Below are 25,418 nucleotides of genomic sequence, written 5' to 3'. Positions count from 1 at the left end.
ACACTGTGCTAAGTGGTTTCCTGATGTACCTTCACTGACTTCAGGGGCTGAAAAGAGGAGTTAAGTTAGTCATTAATTTTCACATCCCATTAGTAAATTAACTAGAAACTGCCATGATTTATGAGCACCTATTTTTTTAAGAGTTGTGTTCTTTGTATCATCTTTTAGTCTACATGTGATTGTAGTAGCTAAACAGCCCTGTTGAAATGCTGCCTTTTTGTAAACTATTAAATTCACTTCTACTCTTAATACATGAGGTATGGTTATTATTTGGTTGGTCTGTACACAGGTATTATGGTTTGCATTTTAATTTTAGCATAACAGAGTGGGAAAGTGCAAAAATCTCCTCTTGAAATTCAAAATAAAATAGCTTTTTATAGGCTGAGGAATCTGTGCATAGCTAAATTATTTTTCTTTGCAGGAAAAAAGAGTTTATATGCCTTATCCTTTGTTTTCCCCATATTATTCCTTAGCAAATAGATTCTGTGCTTGAAAATAAATCTCCACTGAACTTCTTCTGAAAGCTTGAACAAGAGTATAATTAACAACATTAAACAAATATCTAAGGTTGCATATAAAGCTTGGACAATGCTGTGTCTTCCAAAAGAAATTAAACTTGGATAGAAATGTAAAACAACAATGTACACTCCTGGGATTATCAAAGGCATATTGCACCAACGGGAAATAGATGAGAGAGATACATATGACCTTTAAACAGACTAGCTAGTTCTTCTTGGCTTACTTCAAAGATTTCTTAAAGCAGGGGTGTATTAACACTATTTAAACTGCATTTTTTAAATTCTGAATGGTCTTTTTCTTGTGAAATCTAACTTTATTTCTTAAAGTGCATTTCAGACAATGCAATTAGATTCTTAGAGTATTTTTAAGGGTTTGCAAATAAAGTAATAGCTCTGTTGCATAAACCTATTTCCTCTAAATTTCCAACTGAATCAAAAGTAGAACTTCCTCCTTCCCACATTAAGCACATTGATATAATTTAGAGGAAAAAAATGGTCAAGATTTTATCAGCTGCTATTTTAAAATATTTCCTCTCTGTTTTCTATGCAGCAGTTTCAAAAGCACAGAAACATGCACACACACATGCATGCACGCACACACAACTGTTAAACTTTCATGATTCTGTTAAAGTTGCATGGAATGCTGTCTTTAGCAGTTCATATTTTTAATCAGCTTTCAGTTTCAACTTGAATTGCTTTCTTTGTTCAAACTGGATTAGATCGAGATAGGTTATCTGGCTTAGTTATTACCATGTTGTTCAAATGGTGCTTAATTGTATCTCTTACATTCAAATGTAGAGGGGAAAAAAGGTTTTACTAATGAATTGAAAAAAAACAGATTAAAAAAATCAGAATATATCCACGTGCCAAGGTTAAAAATTAACAAAGGGCAACACTGGACTTTCAACTCACTCATCAGAGATCACATAGATTTGAAGACTAGAATATCTTTTGTTAAATGATCTAAAATATGTGGACAATATTATAACATTCCATGTTTAATATTTCAAGAATGCTACATTTATTACAGTTGACTTCCTTCCTTGTTACTGGTACTTGTAAGGTACCCATCAACATACCTGGGGACACTGTACACAGCTGAAGAGATAGATTTTGTCTTTAAAATGGGGCTTGTAATCATTTATTTGAATTTCAAACCAGTATTCTATATTCATTTTTCTGCCCCCTTTTATCTGCTATTTTTTAACTTTGGCATAGATGAAATGTTTGGGATGGGAATTTGTGCATGGGTGCTATTAATCCTTTTCTATATTTGTTTTATTTACTATACTTTCAAGCCTGAGCCATCCATTCAGGAAGCAGAGGTATTATCATATGACCTAGAGAACTAATCACATGCCACAAAGACTACCATTTTACTTGAATCCAAGATGAGGTTTTTCCACCTCCCATTTGACATGGGAAAATAAGGCTCCCCTTGGATTCAAGTACCAGCCTGGGGCAGGTACTGGGCCTGGATTCAGGGACAGAGCTGCAGGTGCTGCCTCAGTCAGGGCCAAAGCTGTCATTGCCACTGCTGCCTGTCCAGGCCAGTGTGGCTCAAGGTGGCTCACGCAGGGGCAATGTGGGGGAGACTGGGGGGAGGAGGGGAGGTGCAGCCAGGGGGAAAGACCACACAGTGCCAGGGGAGCTGCTGTCACTGCCTGATCAAGGCTGGAGCAACTGTGCTCCATGCCCCAGGCTGGGCTGGAGCCAGAGTTGCAGTATAGGGTAAGCAGCATTGGGGGGGTAAGTGGCAGGGAGGGCAAATGGCCATGGGAACAATGTGCTGGAGTAGGGCAAGTAGCTGGCAGGGTTGGAGACAGGGGAGACTTACTGTTTTATATGAAATCTGAGATTCGTGCTTAATCACAGGATTCCAGCAGAAGAGGCTTTATATAACTATCTTGCTTAATCACAGGATCCTAGCACATGAGCCTTTATATAACTAATACTGCATACACACACACACACACACACACATACACCCCTTTCTATCTCTTTTAGTCATAAAACTAGTTAAAACTGAGGGGTGCCAAGTATCTCCTTGCACCTCACCTCCCAAAACCACCTGGCAAGATTAGTCCTTATTGCTGACTAACTATGCCCATCTGTGCTACCATAGGTCAGCATTATTATTATTATCCTAACTTTACAAGAAGAGAAAACTGAGTCACAAAGTTAAGATTAGAAGGCAGGAGGTTCTGGCTTGCCGCCTTGCCCCCTGTCTCCTAGACGACACTAGACAGTCTGTTACTCTCTCTATAATTACAGATAGAAATAATATTAGACACTGGCACAAAGCAAAATCCCTCATGGACTCTGACACTGGATTTGGATCTGAATTTTGCATTTGCCCTTTATCCTCATCTGGGTTGAACTGAAACCCTAAGCTTCATGGCATTCAGAGTCCAAAAGAAAACCAACCCCAAAACCAAAAAATAACCAAGTCCAAGCAATGAAATTATTATGCTCCACTCTGAACTTTCCCCAAATCTGTTCCCACTCCAAGGATTTCTTGCAGCCAGAGCTATGCAGGGGTTAGGCCTTTGATGTGATGGTGATAGGTGCTATATAAAAACTTCAGAGAACTAAAACAGGGCCTGGTATTGTTACATTACTATCCTCACATGTAAATAATTTCTGCATCTGGCAGGAGTAATCACATGGTGGGCAGAGTGTGAGTCCACATTAATGCTATTTTTGCCATATTAAAGCCCAATTCTGCTCCCACTGAAATTAGTGAGAGGCTTATACTGTGTGTCTATTTGCATTCAAAGATCAAAGAGGCTCTGGATTTAGTTCAAAAAGATCCTCCCCTCTCTCCCGTCCCTCCCGCCGCCCCTCCCCACTCATAATTAGGTCTTTTTTTTTTTTTTTTTTTTTTTTGCAGTTGTGGTTGTACCCAAATTTGCTGACCTCATGCAATTCCTAATCCAACGAGCTGGCTTTTTTTTTTTTTTTTTTTTGGCTATTTTTGTCATAACTTGTTCAAAACAGAACAGTCTGTCTTTGGGAGCTTTCATTCATAGGAATTTGGGACATTTTATGAAACACAACAACTCCACAGAGGAAGGAGGGCTTTGTCTGCATGAGAATAAATGCTTACAGAGATTGCAAAACAACAGGAGGGGAAGCTTCTTTCTCTTTGTTCAGAATAGTTTTGCCAAGAGCATTAAAAAAAAAAAAGAAGAAGACCTCATGGAATAAGAGATGAACTTGTTAATAAGGGATAAATGTTTGGCTTTACAATTCAGAGGAAAAAAACATCATGGGATTTGTCTAGCTAAATCATCCCCCCTGCTACCCCCTCCAAAAACAAAAAAACAACAGCTAAAAAATGTGTGCTTTTCCAAGTCATACATTTCATTCATTAGCAGGGCTGACTAGAATGCTGACCTGTCTCCTTTTTAAATGGATATTGTTCTGAAATATGTTTTTTAATAATTCATTTGGAGCACCTAGGGCTGGCCTTCTCCTTTGTAGTAGTAGTAGTAATAATAATAATAATAATAATAATAATAATAACTTCCTAGGTTCAGACCTCTTTCAAAGTGAGCTGAGCTACAGTGCCATAGGGCAGTGTCCTTGATCGTGTCTACTGAGTTGTTTTGCTTATAGAAGCATTACTGTTTTACAGAAAAACAAAATTAGTCCCAGCTCCAAGGCCTGATTTTGCTTTCGGTTACACTAGAATCAGTTCTAAAGCTCTATCTAAGTATCAGAGTCATACTGCTTTTACCTCAAGAGTGCAGCTATAGTGCTATAACCACTCTTGAGTGGCTGTAGTGACACTACAGCTAAAGTCTATAATGTGCATGCAGTTTAAAGGGGCAAAAGTACTGGAAGAAGCCCTGTCCACTGATCTGACCTTATTATGTACTGATCCTGCTTATCATACTAATATGACTGTAACAGCTATAACAGCAAATTTCAGTAGCAGATCTGGTTTGGTATAAAATATTTTACAGAAATATAGGTTATTCCCATCGGTGAAAGAGAATGGTGGTGAAAGAGAATGATGGTACAGCATACTGGGATACAGCATCTTTATGCCAGTGTAACTTTATCCCTGCTAGAGGTAACATTGGTTAAAAAATATACCATACCCCTGACTAATACAGGGCTACATATTAGTTCCAGCAAGCTCACTGGGTATTTTAATAAAATTCCTTGAACATTAGAGAAGGTTCAGAGGCCAGATTTTTTGGGACTACCTAAGTCATATTCAAAGCCCAACACAGGAGCAGGGAATGCTGACTTTAAGGCTCCTTCCCACTTCCATTTTCTTGTGGCCAGCCAGAGATTGCTGCAGCCTCCGGTATGGTTTACAGCACCATAAGGGCTGCTCTAAGTTACATCAGTGCTACCAGTCCCTCGGGGTCCTTTCCACCATCCTGGAGCACAAAGCATCTGGTGGGAGTTAACTTTAATGAGAGCAGCATGTGATCAGCACCTCTGAAAATTAGCTCTTCAGTGTCTGGTTGTCCTGGAGACTGCTCAGGAGGGAGACAGCTATAATTTGTGAGGCATTGCAAAAGCTTTGGGTCTCTTTGCCTGAGAAAGGAAAGAATAAACACATAGGGCTCAGAGCATTCACTGGAACTGTGCTACTATGGGGCAGGAGGGAGGGGTCCCAGGATGGATATAGTCATGGGGCTTTTGTGTAATGGCCACAGTTCCTGCAGATTTCAGAATGGGCTTGCTGTCCCTACAGGAGATCAAATCCTGCCCTGATACAACTATTTGGGGTTTGCACACTGGGGGGAGGTAAGGTTATGGGGGTTTTTTTCTTCTAGTCTCCTTTCCATGGGTTTTCTTGTAGGACGATGTGATCAGGCTTTGTGTTGGCAGAAAGGACTTTTATGGTTTATCTAGTCCACACGTGGATGAAATAACAAGGCACAAACAAAACAAATAAGAAAAGGAGAAAACATAATAGAGAGAGGGAAGAGGAATGTGGACTATCATTTGTCCCTTTCAAAAGAGGTAGTTGTATCGAGTAAACATACTGAGAGCTGATAAGAAATGCTTGCATGCAGGTGAGCTTGGAACATGCAGAACAACTGGAAATTCAATATTTTTGCAGCATGTTTTGAACTTGAAATTGTGCCCAGTTTCTGTTCAAATTCTTCTAGTGAAAACAAGGCAGCATTTACCCATTGCATAAAGGAAATGAGACTATTTTTGGAGTGAGGGTGGCTTTTCCATCCCAAATTTCAGCAAATCCACTGTCTCCTTTTTGAAGTTGTGTAACTTGCTAGAGCTGCAAATGACACAAAATGTTGGTTTCATAAGAAGATATGAAACAAAATGGTAAAAATACTGTGCAAAATCCCTTGAAACAAGACTTCAGATTCTGGCACTGCTCTAGTAGTCTCATGTTATGACTGCAGGCTTCTCTGATTGTTTCTTCTGACATTGTTCCAGGACATGTTAAAACTCATAAATCAAATGCCGTGATAAATGCCGTGATAGCTTCTGAAACTCATTGAAGTACCTACTTCTTTGCTGCTATTGAAAAATATTTCGGTACTGTTTTTAACTTGCAGGTAAATAAATTAGATCCTGATCTTTTGTTCTTGATTCATACAAATAGTTCTGTATGAAGGCAATAAGGCTGTGGTCATGAGTAAAGTTTACTTATACAGGTAAGGAAGGCAGGTCTGAGCATTTGGAATATCCAGGAGAATAACTTAGAGCAGGTATAATTTGAGCCTAGGTTTTATGTCTTCAGAACAATATGCAAAAATCAGCTCTTTGGGAAGAGGTATTTTCATAGCGATCAACTAATTCCTTTCTAAAGGAGATTCCTCAGGTCAGAAGTTCTGACATGTGCAATACCATGGGCAAGCATGGGTAGACATATCCTCACTGGCTTTATTCTAGCTAATATTGGTAACAATAACAATAAATGGGGTTAATGCAGGTTAGGAGTACAAATAGACACTTAAGGTTTGCATCAGGTGTGAATGGATTCCATGGAAATCTGTGCCACCACATCTTCAGTCCTATTCATTCCTGTCCTGCTGTCCCACCTGGCAGTTCTAGTGTAGACATATTTTGAATGAATAATTTACTACAAATACTGCATGCATTGATTTTATCTCACTGCACTTGGAAATCCTGGTTTTATATAGGCACTCATTTTTTGGAAGTGATTTACTAGCGTTTTGCACAGGGAAGTGAGGGGCGAAGTGACTTTTTTGTTTTGCAAAATAGTCGCAACCTGCAGGCTTCGATGTTTGTGAATCTCTCAGGTTCATCACAAGTCCATCACAGCAGGATAGAACAACTGAAACAAACTGAAGATGTGAGACACCCACTGTACAACCATCCTGCAGCACACTAACATCTGAAGACACACAGGAGCTTCCTCACCAGCACTCAACCTCTCGATGCCACACCCAAGGACACGTGACTATGGATGCGGAACAAGAGACCGAAGAAAATACCCAACAACGAAAATGTACATTCCAGCAGCCAAGTCCATACCACCAGGCTGGCTGATGAACCATGGCAAAGGTGGTGATGTCTCAAAGGTGGTGATGTCTGAACATACCAGAGTCAGATGTTCCAGGGACCTAATGAAGAAATGGGGCTATACCATTGGTTTAACCACTTTTGACCGTGGCACAGACCTGCTTGAAGGCACATGTACAATGAAAGATTGTGCAAAGTATAATAAACAAGCACAGTCATATGTAACAAAAGGGTCAAATGTGGATAGAGACACAAGAAGATCGCAAGTGCCACAAGACTGGGTATTTTTCTTGAAGCCCCAGCTCCTAGAGTCACATGATTACATAAAAAACCCACTTGCCTTTAAAATGTAAAGGACATTTCCACCCCTCGTGGTTTGAGAGAAAAGCAGTGAAAGAAGAGCCACAAAGACATAAAAATTGTACGTCCTGTTGTTTCTACTTTTGTCATTACTTCATGATTTTTTCAAGCCAATCCCACCAGTTCTTGAAGGATGGCTGATTAATTTTGAATGACTGGGGTTTGCAGTAAATGCAGTAGTCACATCCAGTTTCTTGTTGCTATTTCAAACCCCAGTGAAGTTGATGGGAATCTTTCCATTGATTTCATGAAACTTTGGATCAGGTCAGAGGAGCCCAGCAAGCAGAAGCAAACGGGCCCATGATAATCCCTGGGCACAATGAAGTAAATGAAAACACTTTCAGTGGCCTCACTGCAGACATGATTTCACCTGATGTGTTAGTTTTTTCCTGTTTTCCTGAATCCAGGTTTGAAAGGAAGTACCTTTGACTAAATACTTAACATGTGCCAGTTTCTGAAACTTTGAACTCCTTCTCCAAACATTTGTGCCTTGACCTAGTATTTATCCACACATTCTCAGAAAACAGAAAGAGGTGATATACAAGTGTGGCCACCGTGAATTCGCTCAAAAATAAGCAAATATTAGTAATGTTTGTCTATTTATTTATTTGCAGTTCTTGTCTGCCTCCAGTATGAGGAATGGTAAGAAGGAAGTCTCAACTACAGCCACATCATGGTATTATATCTGGTAAATACAACATTTATTATTTTCCATTTATTCTAACTTAATTATTTATTACAAATAGTTATTCATAAAGCATACTATCAAAACCTATTATAATAATGTACTGTAATATATAGCTTTAAAGTGTAACAAGGTAAATGTCCTGGAGAGCAAAATTGCCGGTGCTTCGTTTTTTCTAATTTGAATCAAAAGTAGCCTTGGGAGAAGTTGTTCTTTTAAAATTAATTTCTTATAATAATTTGAACACGAAATTATTCCTGTCAGTTCCATGCTGTTGTTTCCAAGATTTTGACATTTCTTGCAATCTCAGCTTTTTAGATACATTTATTATTAGTGTCCTTTTTAAAATTAAAAAAAAATGATAATCTTCCTGTCTTGTCTCATGCATAATTGCCTGCTTTTAATTGATTGGTCATATTGTTGCTTGCAAATTTATGGATTGGCTACATCTGTTATTTTGTGGATAAATTGGTAATCCTCCATAATTAACTCATTAAAGGGCCTGATTCTCTGAGATGCTTAACGCCTGCTAGAGTCATTTGATGAAGGATGACTAGCTGGACGATACGTGGCTGGATCCTAGTAGGGTTCCATTGAGTTCAAAGAGATTTTACCATATATGAAATGCCATAATAAGCCAAAGTTGAACCTTAACTCATACTGACTGATAAGATTAAGCTTCTCTTGATTTATCTCTGTATGCAACATTTGAAAGGTGGCAACCTATCTACCGGTGATGCTATTACAGAGTGAAGAGTAGTGGTCAATTAAAAGCTGGGGTAGTGTCTCGCAATATAGAAAGAGAGGTTTTAACCTGGTTTGGATTAAATAGGTTCTTAAGGGGTGAAATAATCCAACAGTGATGCCATTCAGAATTTGCACCAAAATAAAATGGGCATTTTGCCTCAGGAGAACATCAAATATGAGCAGGTGAAACCTATGTAAGGGCTGGGGAGCAAGCATTAATTTACCATTAATAGATAAGATGGGGATTCTCTGTGTATTCAGTAAGAGAAAAAAAAATTATAAAACATTCTTACTATCGCCATCCTTACCTCCTTTCCTCAGCATAGGTTCCCATAGAGTGGGGCATAAGTGGAGAGTCGGACCGGGGAGACAGGTCCATACCTGTCCCTCCTTCATGTTGTGCTTCCCAAATCCTCTCCTCCCCATCTCCTCCATGGAGACTGGGGGGTAAGTAGAACTCTCTTTTTGTTTTTTGGAAGACTAAGAGAAAGTTCAGTAGTTTTTCTAACCATTTTGACGGAAATCTGTTCCAGTGCCTGGGATATCATATGGGTGAAATATGCTCTGAAATTACTCCAGTACCTGCTACATGCTAGATTTCAGGTGAATTGTCTGTAGTAGGCATCTATTTAAAAAAAAACAAATGGGATCCTATTCTTCTCCTCATGTCATTTTATACATATGGCAAGGACAGCAATGCTCTCCATAAGACTGACATTGCATTACGAGGGATTAATCTCAGGGTCTGAGTTGGGAAGTGCTGTATCAAAACATGCGGAGAGGGGGTAGAAATGGACTATCTCTTGTACATGTGAATGGACATAACCAAATGGTGTGGGATTACACATGTCACATCATGGTTTATCATAGAAATAGGATACCACTGTTTGTTATGGGAACAGACATGACAACCAAAGAGTAACTTGTGAAAATATGCTTCTGTTTTCATGCTATAATAATGCATAGCACTGCTCTATCATACACCATAAATTTCCTCCCTTTCTTAGCTATAAAGTGTAAGGATATACTAATTATAATTAAAAATCTTTCCGGCATGTAGAAATTATCTTTGACTTAATATAGAATAAACTGCATGGGTATACATTCAGCCCACTTAAGGTCTACAAAAAGAACTGATTAGATTTGTTATATGGTGTCAAATGTAATATTAATCTAATATATTAAGGACAGTGGCACAGGTCCACATAAATCAATGTAAGTCTATTGATTAGAAGGAGGTACACCAATTTACTCCAGTCCACAATGTAAAATGTCTCCCCTAATGTAACTTGATGTGACCTATAACAGAACAGCTGAACCTGCGGGAAAGGGTTTTACAGCTGACTTTTCCAAAGAATCTTAATGTAACCTCTGTTAGGAACAAATCCAGCCCTTCACTGCCAAGCAAATCCCTTTTCAGTAAAACCAGTGTTTCAATGGGACAGACCTATGATTAGAATGAAGCTTCTTCAAAGGCCACTATTGCAGTTCCTAAATTAAGGAAGATCAAAAGTTTTCTTTGTACACAACGGGGTGATAGAAAAGGGCCTGGAGTAAACTCTTGGACCCAGCACCCAGAGAAAGACCCACTGCCCTAAAAGTGTAGCAGCAGCAAAATTGTAAGTGCAGATGGCACTGAAGGGAAGGAGCAGGAGAGATGGCATGAATACGGCCTGGTGGTATTGCCCTTGGGTCCAAATAACCCCTAACAATAGGAAATGGTGAATCTTGCCCATGCCCCTAACCACTCTGTTCTGCCTACCCACTTGCCCCCAGCACTCCAACACAGTCTGTAATGATAATGCAGAAACGGTGATGCTTTATGAGAAGTCAGGCTTGAAAAACAGAGGCCAGGCATTGAGGAACAGACCTTGGATGTGATACCTGGTTTCACTTTTGAGAACTAGGAAGCAATCCAAATATATTGCAACAGATGGAAGTAGAGCACAAAGAGTACACAGTTTGAGGGCTAGCTGCCGGAATGGTGACTCATCATGTTTGTCGCTGCAAGAAACAGTAATATATTCTAATGAGATTCAGTATTTGCAAATATGTGAGGTACCCACCCAGGCAGTTTACATGCAATAGCACAGGTTTTTGCTAAAAATTGATCCCTCCTTATGATATCGTGGGCTCACTATAACAATTATGGCTCCACTTCTGTCATGGCTTTGACAAATGCTAGGACTTTCACAGTTCAAAATATCACTTTGACTTTCAGCAGAATTTTTACATTTTTGAAGGAAGCAACATGTCGGTTGATTAGTGGATGGAGTAGATAGTAAAAAGCTGAATACAGTCCTCTAAACACTGAGAGTTACACTAAGGGAGAGCTGCAAGGTAGAGACTTCAGCAAATAGGTAATATTACCTAGTATGGCCTGCCTTTTATTAAACTGAATTTGTTTGCTCATGCTAATAAAAGTAAGGTTGCATTTTTAGGACCTCTTTTATAAAAGATATCCAAGAGCTTTACAAACAGACAGATGACCTTAATAGGCCCAAGAGGTTGTGAATTAGAATATGGGGGGGAACTGAGGCAGGAATGTTGCAAGTTGTCTTGGTTATTCCTTTCACTGACACACAATAATATCTAGTATTAAGGACTTCTCATGCCCACTGGCCTGGCTCTAACTACATAAAAAATAATTAAACACAGTACCACATATAAAACAAAATAAAATAGGAAACATTCTGGTGCCAGGGAGACGATTTCCTTAATATGTATCATTTATACCTATGCACAGGACCTGTGTATTCAGATATTTATGCTATACACGATACGCTATCTAATACTGTTTTCTGCCTGTCTCTTTCTACACTTTTATGTCTGTGGAAATATTTTGCCCATAAAATGTAAAGACAGTAATAAATGTTATTGAGGAAAATGGGTTTTTCTACAGAAGATGGTTTCCTTTCAGAGATACTAACAAAACCTCTATCGAATTCTTACCCAGGATCTCATCTCATTGCTTTTTACTAGGCATTTGTCTAGGTCCTCACACACTGAAATAAGACTGCGCAGCGCAGTTTAGTGTATTTGCATTAAGCCTGTGCTGTGTATGATATGTATTCCTAAAACAGTAGCCCCTAATTTTGCAAACTGTGAAAATGAAGTGCAACTTATTAGGTCACTTCTCATTAGGAAATTCGGTGTTTCCAAATATTTATGGCATATTTAATTTACCAAATGCACACAGATTTATTATGCAAGATGTATCCCTGCTACCAATGCATAATCATGCTGGGTAAAGGTTCTAGGGGAAGCTAAGTATTTCAGGAATCCTAAACATTCAGTGTAAAGATAGGGTAAAAGAGCATTTCTAATACCAGAGGAAGAGTGAGGTGACCTGTGCATTTCTAGCAAAATAAAAAATATATGTTTAAACTGCACACAAGTCACACAGGTCCTTAAGAGCACAGCTTTCCTTAAAGCAGTTTGGAGAGCCAGGTAATGTTTTAAGTTCACCATATGTGCCAGGTTTTTACTAAATCTTGCATCGTACTGTGAGAAGACGTTGCTTGTGTTAACTTGTTGTGTTTGAAAGCAAATTTGCAAGCAAGTGGAACTTGAATCCCTCTCTGTCAATAATTCCTCATCACACTCAACAAAAAGCCACCACTTTCTTATGTCCCCACCCCCTGAATGTGAAATTGCACTAAATCAGTCAATAGCACTATTTAGCATGTAAAACAGAAAACTTCAAAGCCTTTTTCTCCACCTATGAAATTCCAGACTGTGCTTCTAAATTCAGTGAAATCTCATATCCCTGTCTACGCACAATTCAGGGTACCTTGGAGACGCATATTAAAGGGATGCTGTCAGCTTCTATTTATTTAAAATTTGGACTGGTTAAAAAAACATTTGGGTAATGGGCCTTCTCTATGTGAGCTCTTCAGCTGATGTAAGTAGCATTTCTTATTGAAGCCAATAAAACGATGTAGAATTACACTAGCTGAGCATCCTGTCTAAATTCTGATTCTTTTAAAATTTCTTTTCAGTATTTAGTAGAAGAGATTTTTTTGCTCCTCTGCTATTGTTTTCTTTTGCTTGTGTTTGAGAACATCACCAGCAACTGCGCTTGAACCTGAGGCTGTTCACACCTGACATAGGCTGACAAGGGGTTGAATCAGTGAAGAAATACCCCTGAATTCTTTCCGGGACTGTCTACACAGGGACACCAGAGCACATTAATATGAATTACCTAAAGGCATAAATTGAGCTATGTAAATTAAAGTGCCTTTTACACTGGTGTGGACATGTTTATTCACAAGCCAAAGGACTTGGCTCACTGCAGCTTAGTGATTTTATTTTACAGCATGAGCATGACTTTGTCTTTACTTCTCTGAGTATGGAGAAATTCCCATAGAAGCATTCTCCCTGTGGAGAAATTCCCATAGAAGCATACTTGAAAGTATGTCTGCACACACGTGCAGAGTACCCAGACTCCTTACTGTACCTTTAAACAGACTGAAAAATACTCAGTAGAAAAATATCCCACCCAGCACACACACAGGCTTTGTTTTCTTGTTCAAACAGTAAAAACCAAAAATTTGAGGGGAGGACATTTTTCAATTAAAAGTTAGAATCCTCCCCTCTTGACCCCCAAACAGAATTTTTTGGCTACCCCTAAAAAAAAAAAAAAGAGAGAGAAGTTTGATCAACAGAGGGCGCATCTACACGAGATGCTAACTGCGCAGTAGCCTAATACAGTAGTGTGTCACAGCAAAAAACATGTTAAGCTACTGTGCAGTTAGCATCACTAACAAGCCATGTGCTGCTGCTGCTGCAGAGTAGCACCAGTTCTCGTGCATTGATTTAGTGCTTGGCTATACAAGTACTAAACATAATGTGCAGTAACTACAGTGCATTAATGAACGTGTAGACACACCCAGAAATACATAGGATCCCTCATCTTGCTTTGATTGTAATACTTTTACTGCTACTTTTAAGAGTAGGCACGGGTTTTTTAGAGAGGAATATGACTTTAAAGTTGATTGTGTTTCTTTAGGATTAGGCCTGATGTGGTCTAAATCTACTAACAGATTCTATCAGAGCTCATCAACTGTAATCAAATTCTTCTGTAACATTTGCATCTTAGTTCTCCATTACAGTCCTGACTTGAATGGGCAAATTCTAATAATGATCTATAGACATTCATTGAAATGCCAAGTTATCACTCAATTCAAACAAAACCATAATGCAATTGTGTTGGCTTCAGATTTGTCTGAACAGGTTATCATCCAGACTGATTTTGGAGGATGGCTCTTTTATGCGAATGAAATGTGCTTCTATATATAGAACCAGAACAAGGCATATGCATGCCTCAAGTACAGAGGCTTTTGAGAAATTTTGATGCATTTCCTTTCTTTTCTCTAACAAGTAATGATTGTGAGCAATATTTTTTCACCCTTGTATTGTGTGTTTAATCAGATCAATAAGTAAAGGTATCAATAACACGTGAAGTGACTACAGACCTAATATACTTCAAATTTCTGAGAGATGCTACCAGTAAGGTAATTATACACCCACACATATAATATATCTAAACATACACACAAACACTTCACTGAGTATACTCTGGCATTCCTGTCTCAGCACTCCCTAAACTCAGTATAAGATCAGTACTGTATTTACTCATTTAGAAGATGAGGTTCCCCCCCCCCCACCATTTAACATGGTGGGGAAAAGCCCCTCACCTTACAACTGAGCATGTGGCAGTGCGGGGGGACGGGATGGTGGAAGCTGCTGCGGTTCTAGTCCCAACATGGAGCCGGAGAGCCGCCACCTACCCCCTTCCACTGCCTCTGCATACCCTGCCACTCTTCATAGATTTCATACACGTTAGGGCTGGAAGGGACCTTGCGAGATCATCAGGTCCAACCCCTGCCCAAGGGGCAGGAAGTCAGCTGGGGTCACATCACCCTAGCAAGATAAGCATCCAAGCATTTCTTAAAGGTATCCAAAGTAGATGCTTGCATCACTTCTAGCAGGAGTGTATTCCAGACCCTGGAGACGCGAATGCTAAAGAAGTTTTTCCCTATGTTCAATCTAAAATGGTCTTCCAGCAGTTTGTGACTGTTAGACCCTGTCTTCCCTTGGGGTGCCCTGGTGAACAGATGTTCTCCCAGTTCTGGATGCGCACCCCTTATGTACTTATAGGCTGCCACAAAGTCACCCCTGAGTCCGCCCCGCGCAGCCCCCATTCTCCAACATCCCCACATCACTTCTCCCTCTCTCCCACTGCCTCACTCCTTCTTACCTTTGCTCCATGCCGGCAGGCTGCATCCCTGCTGCAAGAGCAAGGCTCCAGCCTGCCCCGTAGGAGTGATGTAGAGCTAGCACTGCTGTTCCAGCCCAGTCCTGTAGCAGCCATGTGTGGAGAGGGGAGATGGGGGAACAGGGGAAGGGGGAATTGGGGCAAACTGCAGCTGCAGGGGTGGGGGCAGGCACATTGTGGGGTAAGTGGGCATAAGGACAGACAGCAGAGGGCAAGCTGCCACCTCTTACTGCCTGTCCCACTGCTTCCACACTGCCTGCCCCATTGCTGCCTCCCACCTACCCTACCACATGCTCCCCTATTGCCTCCCCCACTGTCTGTCCCCTGCCCCATTAATGACTCCCTCTTCACCTCTCCCCATACTACCTGCAGTAGTGGGGGGTGGGGAAGGGGGGCAGGAGGCAAATTTAAGATAATCCTTCAATTTTGTGTGTGTAGAATCTAATTTTTTGGGGGTCATTTTACATTAGGGTCATCTTGTATTTGAGTGAATACAGTAAATAGATTCTCTAGGAGTAGCCAATTCTCAGGTAAATCTAAATTTGACCTGAGATTTGGATACATTGATCTTTTCCATAGTCAGAGCTGGCATTAGGGAAAATGATGCCCTGGATGAACTTGTGTTTCGGCACCCCTTTCCTGTGCCCTCCTCCCTCTCCCCCCCGCCCCTGCCAAAACCAAGGAGCGCTGTTGCAAGCAGAGGCAGGCAGGGGCACAGGCTGCAGTCCAGTGGGGAGGTGGACCAACACGATGCACCAGACAGGCAGGCACCACTGCTGCTGCCTGCATTGTCTGGCCTGACTTCTCCTGAGCACTGGCTGGAGGCAGAGGACAGACTGGGCTGGGCACTGTTCCTCCTATCTGGGGTGGGGATCAGCCAGGATGGGACAGGGAGGGGAAGAGCACTGCTGTGAGTGCAAGCTGCTCACACAATATCCCCTGATCACAGCACCCTGTGCAGTCGTCCGCATCTCCCACTCCTAAGCCTGGTTTTATTCATAGTTCACAATGCACTTGCATAACCTTGATCCAAACTTTATTGGAGTACATGGAAAAGAATTGCCCTTGGTCTCAGCGGGTTCGGGATCAGGGCTGGTAAAAATGGAATGCGTGTTACATGAAAGGCACACGTACAAGGGTATCACACCACTGCATGTGGTTGGGTGGGACCACAAGTTCATGTAGTTCAACTTTGCCCAAATGCAGAACTCTGTTCTTAAACTGAAAAGAGTAAGTTTAATGTATGGTCTTTGAAAAATATTTACTGAAATATAATGCCCCAATACAGGTCTTATGCTTGTTCATAAACACACAAAATACATTTTAAAATCCAAATTCCTGTACCCATGCCACACCCAGTATTATTAAGTCAGTGTATGAATGTATGAGTACACTATTTACTAGAGCTATCAATACAAACTAGGATTCTTACCTTTTACCCACTCCACTGCACTGTATGTTCTCCTTGAACGTTGTCTAAACAGGCAGGTCCCTGAAAACCATAAATGAAAATTTCAAAATGATTACTATTGAGCAGTTTGGCTCACTCTATATTTTAAATTATGAAAGTGAATTTCAGTGACAATAAAAGATTTACAGTACTGGGGAAAGTACAAACTTCACATGCTGGATTTTTAATGGAAGCTGTAACACAAGATACATCAAAATATTCCATTTCCAAAACTCAGCAGACCAAATAATCCAGAGTCTAAAAGTCCAAAAATCTTATTTCTTGATGAAAACAAGCTGTCTGTCTAGTGATTCACTTTGTTGTCATTCTATAAAATGTTGCCATTAGTACAGTCATAATCTGTGTGGAGATAGTCACTCAAACTGAATTATGAGTCATGTCTGCTGAGAAAGGCAAGTATAGTGTGTGTGTTTGTATAGGTACAGAAGGGCCATGTATAGAGATACTTAGGAACACAGACTCTTTTTTCTTGAACAATATTAAATCAGAAGGATTTATAGACATGTTGGACTAGGCACAGATAATTTAACTGTCTGTCCACCCAGTCAAATTTTATAACAAGCCATAAATTACTTTCTGGAACTGGTCTTTAATACGTTATTGCAGTTCATTTTGGGTCCTTAGTAGATTAACTCAGTGTTGCCAACACCATGATTATTTTTAAAGAAACTAAGTTATGCACCCAAGGGATTCTAGCATTTATAATAATCAGGATTTTATTAGATTGCATAAACTCAAGAAGTATGAACTACAGGTCTAAACAAGAGACTGAGAGTCAGAATTCCTGGTTTTTCCTTCTGGCTCTGCTACTGACTTGCTGGAACAAGGTACTGCATTTCTCTAAGCTTTTGTTTCCCCATTTTTTAAATGGGGAAGTATAAAGTCATAAGTAAATGTTACTGGAAGATGACGGCTTCATTTTGGGAGGTGTGTGTCCTGCCACGGGTCTGAGCTGTGAGAGGCTCAAGCAATCATCCCTGCTCTGTCTGACTCAGAACAGTTTCTCATCCCAATTGGATGCACAGCCTTGAGTCTTGCACATCCCTGGTGAGTCCTTGCCATTGAGCTACTAGCTGGTCTGGCTCTCTTATCAAAACTTATACATGTCCATGTAATGTTTCATTTTGATGAAAAATTCCAGCCTGCTGTACTTCTGACCCTTGACCAATTCATATTTTGAAAGTTGTTAGAAACTCACAAATAAAGCTCCAGCAGGCTTTGGGTATCTTTCTACCCAGACTGGGCCAGACTCTCAGCTTCTTTTAGTAACAGCTGACAATCTGGTCCAACATTTTTTGTCCTGGCAGGGAACTAATCAGACATCTGCACTATTGTGTTTGCATGTAGATGCCACAACTTTGTTGACAACAATTAATTACCAGCCAGGTTCAAATGGCTAGGTTGTTCCAATGCTGATCTTAACCGGCATCAATGATCCCTGAGAGTGAATATGAAAGCCATGCAAGATCCAGGCCTGTTGATGGAAGACAGATTCTAAATCCTTTCCCTCCCCTTGCCATGGTAGGACAAATGAATCAAGAGAAGCCATACACTGTCCCAAACAAACACCATGTTCCTTTCTCCCTGCCAAGAGAAAGCCCAGAACTCAGCCTGCTGGGTTGTAAGGACCCATCAACCTAACTGGAAACCAACAATGTTACAGCAGCTGCAAATTGATTAACTCCCCTCCTCCTGGATGTCAAGTGGACATTGAGATAAAATAAACCGATCACCCCATAACCCAGAGATAAAGACCCACCAGCTGTGTGTTCTGTACCATACCCAATCCCTCTCCAATAGGAACACTGAACTGAAGTGCAGCTTAGTTATCTAAGTAATAATGTCCTAACGAAATCTGATCATTGCACAATTGTAACAATGGAGATCTGATCTGAAAATAATGTGTGGGTGACTAAAGTACCTAACAACCATTGTAGTGAACTCATACAGGCTGTGATTCAGCAAAGACACATGTCTAGTTCATATACCCAAATTGACCTCTAGGTCTTAGGTCTTCGCAGGATTGCAGTTCTTGTTAAAAAAAATCAGCCTGTTCATTATTTACCTGTTTAGTGTGAAACTTCAGAATAGCCTCCACGTTATTTTGCTTTTCTACACTATAAGCATGCTTGCAAACGTATGGTATGGTATGCAACTCAATTTATTTCTGTTTTTATATAAAAGGGGTTTTATATATATCTTTCAGGTCTTTTCTTTAAAAAGAAAAGAAAGGAAAAACTTGACAAACAATAAAGATAGCTAGTGAAATCCAATTTTACATTTTAGTTCAAAGCATTTCATTTCATAAGCTCCTGAAGCTTTATGTATTGATCCCAGTTAAGGTCAGCTATCTGCCACTTTTCACTAGTCTTTTCTGAACTGCTTATAGTATCATATCTGCCACTGGGGAGAATGCAAAAACTCACAAATAGAAATAACCGAAGCATTTGAAAAATACATTGTATATTGGTCCCCTTCTTTTTCAAAGAGATCCAAATAAAAGCATACATAGTTATGCAATTTTTGTATGTATAGACAGCTAACATACACTTAATATACACAGTCAAATTCTGTATGGAGAGGAAAGAACTTATATAAAAATAAATATACTTTAAAACTTTGATTTTATTTTGTGTACTAATACTGATATATATTATCTTGTAAACTAAATGATTTAAGCAAATGAACATGGAGATAGCTCTCAAGCCAAAAGCAGAATTCAAGCTGAATACAAGTGGGATCATTCTAGGCGCTTCTTAAGTGTCTCTCTCCTGTTATCTGCCAGGATACCGAGAAAAACACATTTATTCTTTATATAATTTTTACTATGGTCACAAGAGCGACTGAAGGACCATACCAAATTGTTCTGACTCTCCAACAAATCAGAATAAAATGGTTTCTGAACTAAATGACAATCCATTGAATTGGAATTATATATTAAAGCTACAACTGGTCCACTTGGCAGAGGTTCAAAACCCTCTAAAGTAGCCCGCAGAAGCCAGATTTAACATCTATTTTCAGATGTAAGGGACATGGTGATTTCAGCTCTTTCTTTTGATTTATTCCCATGTGTCACAGGTTCACCAATAGAAAGCTAGTCAGGAGGACCTCCAGCCTATGGGTGTACTCCAGTCACATTGCATATAGAAAAAAAAAATCAGCTCCATACAAAATAGTACAGCCCCAAAGCAAGCCAAGCCTAGAACAATGCTGCCATCAATCTTGATAATCAGTAGGGATGGAGCTGAGTTGTAAAATGAGATCTGGATCTGGATCCAAATCCAATTCTTCTAATGGCAAGACGGGAATTGGGGAATAGTAACCAGTAGCATAAAAGTGCATCAAGGGACACCTTTTAGCAGATTTGTACACCCATCCCTGTGTTATCTGAATTGCTCAGTGTAAACCACATCATTAGGAAGCATTCTTGAACCGCAGATATTTAGAATGGTTTCACTAGGACACCGTGTGTATAGGGCCTGGTTTAAATCGTGGGCCCAGCTCGTGGCACAGTGACTCCTTTAATCCTTGGAGTTGCCCCCTCATGCCCCAACCGCTGCTGATTGCAAGAGGGGCCCTGCAGCCCCACTGCTTGCTGTTCAGTCTTGATGGCCAGCAGGTGAAAACCAGTTTTAAATATGCCACGGTTTTTGCCTCCCATTACCTGCTGCAGGCAGATGGGACGCAAAAACCGTGGCATATTTAAACCTGCAGTTTTTACCTCCCAGCTATTAGGAGGGAGCGGTGAGTGGTGGGGCCACAAGCCCCTCCACCAATCAGCAGTGAAGGGGGTGTGCAGGAGGAAGTCCAAGATTAAAGGAGCTACCATGCTACGAGCTGAGCCAGTGATTTAAACCAGACCTTACTTCTGTAGTGGTTTTGTAGTTAAACAGGATCCAGATCAGGGAGATGAGAATCTGTCCAGTTATATATTGTGGCTAGAAAACTTGTAAAAGGGCCTATTGGTAGGGACCTACCGAAAATAGGATTTCATGGATTTTGGAGAAAATGCAAAATGCGGCACTGCCCGCAAAAGCAGGCGATGCCTGAGAAATATGCAAAAAACACCCCAAACTTACTGAAAATAAAATGCCGGCTCCCCGAGGGAGCCAGCACTCCTCACAGCCTGGCTGTGCAGCCCGCTGGAGAAGGGAAAGCAGGGGGGGCTGCTGGCATACACGGGAGCCCCAAATGGCTGCTGCCCCTGCCTCTTGCTGCTGATTGGCTGAGCGGGCTGCTAGTCTTGCAGCTCTGCTTCTCTCCACCAATTGACAGTGAGGGGCAGGGACCGTATGAGGGACAGCCCTTCCAGCCAATCAGCACCATGGGGTGGGGCCTTCGGGGCCCTTTGGCCAATCAGAGGTGTGTGTGGGGGCAGACATAATAAACCCTCAAAAATGGCAATATGCCTGTGAAATCAGCTGGCTGCCTCCTCGAGTTGGGTAGACCCATAGGAAAGAGTTAATTCTGAGTCTTGGGGGGAAAAATGCTGTGATGCAGTGGAAAACCAGGAACGGGCACTACCATTGACTTCTGTGTCCATGAGACAATGGAGGATTGGACACTTACTTCTCATTAAGAAGCTCTCATGTCTCTGGTCTATTAATACAAAGAAACACCAGGACACTGAACCCATTCAGTCCTGGTGGAACACCCCTGATAGCCATAGAATTATCCCTGGAATTAAAGTGTCCATATTAGGTATATGCCTGCTGTCAAGTATTTATATATCTGACTGTCATAGCCCTGGACATTTGATTCCATCTGACATGAGGATTGCTAAGAATAATATTGAAACGCTTAAAGCACTAGGAGAAATGCAACCAATCTTGCAATCCTCCTTTGTTTAAGCTATACTAGGGATACAATCCTGAAAAGAAAATTAGAATGTAGAATTTCTTGGTGTCAAAATTAAATTTCCTAATAGCTGTGAACCAGGCTTCTTAAAGAAACCCCACTTTTTACAGATACAAAGAAGCAAAAACAAATTAGAAAAAAAAAACAACCCACCTAAACGCCTGTTAGACTGTTTTGTGTGCCACTGACTGTTACGTTACACACACACACTCCCAGACAGGTTATACAGCTTTGGTGGTTCCTGTCTTTACACATTGTCTCTGCCTATAGTGTTTTGCTTTGAAGCTGATATTTGTCCACTTTTCAAATGTGGTAACGTTCTTTTATGATCGCTCATGCCTGAGTCATATGTTATACCACCATTAATAGAACCTTCAGCAAATGGCTTAATTAAAAAAAAAATAAAGGTGGTTTCTACAATTTCCATCTCAGATAAACCATTTCAACCAAAGAATGGGATGTTGAGAAATGATGAGACAAAAGTGATGCGGAAAAAAAAAAAAAAAGCACGTCATATTTCAGAAAGGAACAAAATCCATTTGTTATCCCAAATTAGGCACTGTCTGTACACTTCTTGTATGACTTAGGGAAAAATGATCCTGAAATTATTCAAAGCGTTTCACAGACATGCCTATCAATTCCAGCAAGTACAAGATTCAAACAAAAAGAAACGTAGGTACATAGACCACTTTAAAACATCAAAGTGTCATAACTTTAGTCCTGACTGTTCCACACAATCCAACCTTGTTGATTGTGTTACAGTGCAGCTGATTATTCATAAGCTGTACTGAAGCTACAAATTATTTATTGATTTTTCTCGAATGTTATCAAGTTCTAAAGAATAATTACTGGTGTAATAGTTAGCTAAGTTGTTATGAGAATTGTAAGCCCCTTTGGTTAATGCATGGCATATGTCTGAGGCATTCAGCTAATTCACATATCTGTCTGCACTATTAATAGAGAAGGTTACATGCCAATTATCCAGGGTTCAATCAGCCTGTTAGGATACAATAGCTGCAGTGTTCACACACTTGATGTGCCACATTCCTCACAGACATTATAAGCAGCTGGTCCAGATAAGACCACTGGGGTTTTAATATTTAGAAATCACTCCTTCATTCAACCTAGATTGTGGTTTTTATTGTTGCATTAACTGAACTTCCTTTGTTACCTAAAATCTCTCTCATTTTTTGGGATTCAGAGGTATTGGAGTCAACTGAGATTTCTCTTTGTTTAGGGGGAAAACAGACCACTGGCTTAAGCAACCAAGTAGACACAATGAATTCTGAACTTCCAAATATTCCCCCCAGAGGGAAATTAAATGATGTTAATGATGAGCCAGTTTAGTAATTTGTGTTATCACATCAACTTACAAACTGGAAGAAATAATGTTTCAAAGTAGTTTTGCTCTGCGCTAGTTCTCAGTTCTATATAGTTGTTTCTCCTGCTTTATAGAGGTAGACAATGAAAATGCATGCTACCCCAAGAGCTGTTTAGTTTTGTTTTTCTGCTTTAGTTTTGGTGCAGGCTTGGAAAAAAAAAGTGTTCCCCATTCTCTTAATTTGGTTAAATGCAAAAAGAGACTGAAAACAACCAATTTAAAGGGTTGTGTTAGTGAAGCCACTGTGGGCTCGTTGGGGATTTCACCACATGAAAACCAGACATTCATCTGTTCCCATGGAGATATTCCTTCTACTAGTCAATCAGTGAGCTGTTCAGGTCAAACAATAGGCAGTGGTTCCTTTTCTTATCTTACAAATCGATCCCCCCCCTTTATTTTTATATTCTCGATAACATTTAAACACCCTCAAAACAAGCAATTATGTCTTGTGATTATAGAAAAGAGTATTTTTTTAGATTCCTTAAACTAACAGAAAAAAAATTGGAAGTTAAAAAAAAAATATATATATATATAAAAAGAAATAATGTAGGCTTTCCTGAAACTGTAGGCCCAAAAACAGGCCCCAGCTCAATTTTCGTAATTATGGGTAGTGCTATCCTCTGATCCAAGTGAGTAATCCTTTACAGGATTGGGACTTAATTTGCCTCTAAATCATCTCATAAAAAGTGATTAAATGCAATCCCGGTTAAATTAGGAATGTATCATTTTAATTCCCCAAATAGTTGTTCCAGATAAAGAATTCTTTTGAGAAAAGGAGCTGTGAATACTGAAGAAGCGATTAGTCTTCATCAGCCAAAGGAAACACCTGTACTTTCTATAATGAGTTCTGGTAACAAAGAGGATTCTACATATAGTCGGCAGCAGGTATTTTTGATAGTCTTGTAGCTAGAAGACCTTGTGTCAGGAAATCTGGGTCCTATTTGTGGTTCTGCTAGACCTCCCATGGGAACTTGGAAAATTTAGAGGAAAATTTGCAATTGAGTACTATTTTCCCATCATCTATGTGTGCAAATGTATGTACATATACACAGGTGCCTATGCGTGCAAATTTGTGTGTGTCTACTAAAAAAGCTCTTACAGCTGCCCTTGCTCAAGCATTAGAATTTTCTCCCTTAAAACACTTTTGTATTACAGGGCTCTGCAAACATACTACACTAACACAGACAGAAGCATTGCTTTTTTTTTCTTAATATATGCACAGGTACTTGCATCTGAAAAGTGCACACAATTTTGCATGTGTATAGATGGAAACTAAGTGCTGGAGCCAGGCTCCTTAATTGAGGCCATAGCCTCAGTTTCTCCATCTCTAGAATGGCAATTCTTAAACATTGAATGTGCATTTTGCATGGGAGGAGCACCCTGATAAAAGATGCAAAGCTAATACATTTTTCTCTTTCAAATTCCTCCTGTAGTTTCACCTCTGATGCAACACCTGCAGCGGAGACCCAACTGGTTTGGGAGAAGCGTGTGTGTTGCGCTATCTGGAATCCCATCATCGCTACCCCGTGTTCTTTACAGTTGTCCTAAACTGTTGTCTACTTTTTCATACTTGCATCATGAGCCCTTTTTGTTAGTAACCTTCAGCAATAAATGACCACAAAGGGATGGCTTGTGAGTTAGTCCATCACTTATTAATTTTGGTGAAACTATGACATGCACAGGATTTTACTGTACCCTAAATTAATACTAATTTAATGAGAGACTTCCATAGGAAGACATTTGAAAACATACTTTGTCCTCTGAGACACATTCTTAAAAAAAAAACATTCATTTTCACAGCAATTCAATAATGTAAAAAAAAAAAGGGGAGGTGGATATTTTTATAAAAATGAAATATCAGACAGAACTTGAAGGGACAACTTGTACTGAGCTCACCGAGTGAGAATGGAACAGAAAATTGCTAATAATACTTGTAGTTTGGATCCTATGATTAAGTAACTGCTCTCCTTTTTAACAAAGTCATGCAAGAACAACTAAACTGTAAAGCTAAGCAGAGCAGTAAAGTCAATAAAGTTAAACTCTCTTGGCTTTAAACAAGACTGGCCAGTTATACCACTTCTTACCAAATTGCATTTACATCTCCACATGGAGAGATTTCATTTCTCTGAGCTGTTGGGCTGGAACAAAGAAATTTGATCTCTGAATGTATTTTGGAAGTAGCCCAGCAAAATAACCTTTGGGGGGGAACAGAAATTATGGGAGTTGAATAAGACAGTTAATAAACAAACAAACTACAATTTCACACTACAACTGTAACTCATTTAGCAAGAGCACGCTACTTATTCCTGTCTGCCATTTCTCACCTATTGAAAGAATACAGTTGCAAATGACTTCTCCTTTGAAACACACAACACTTCTGAAAAGGGGCTGATGGCTCAGCACCTGTTCTTAAGACTCTTTCATCTATTGAATAAGAACTGATTGAATTAACCATTTTAAAGAACCTTGTCTGACATTTTAAAGAAGGGCGTTATGTTTTAACTACTGTAGTTAACCCATTAAAGAAATCTGTCATGACACTCCCTGCAATTTTTCATTCTTTCTCTCTGGATGGGAGTGAGAGTCTTACAGAACAAAAATATGCTTCTCTGAGAAATGCTGAGATTTCTGGGTAC

The 25,418-nt window shown here is 39.9% G+C and overlaps 1 long non-coding RNA gene across 1 annotated transcript in view; it reads left to right on the top strand.

Annotated features, from left to right (window-relative positions):
* LOC109282426 (uncharacterized) overlaps nt 1-24,408 on the top strand; it is a 28,105-nt gene extending 3,697 nt beyond the window's left edge. The window contains exons 3-4 of the long non-coding RNA XR_002089400.2: nt 7,976-8,049; nt 24,216-24,408. This is a non-coding gene — a long non-coding RNA (uncharacterized LOC109282426). The remainder of the gene's footprint in view (nt 1-7,975; nt 8,050-24,215) is intronic.
* The last annotated feature ends 1,010 nt before the right edge of the window (nt 24,409-25,418 follow it).

Source organism: Alligator mississippiensis, chromosome 9 (assembly GCF_030867095.1).
Source record: "Alligator mississippiensis isolate rAllMis1 chromosome 9, rAllMis1, whole genome shotgun sequence".
In the NCBI taxonomy this organism is placed as follows: Eukaryota; Metazoa; Chordata; order Crocodylia; family Alligatoridae; genus Alligator; species Alligator mississippiensis.
This window is presented reverse-complemented; position numbering and strand designations above follow the sequence as displayed.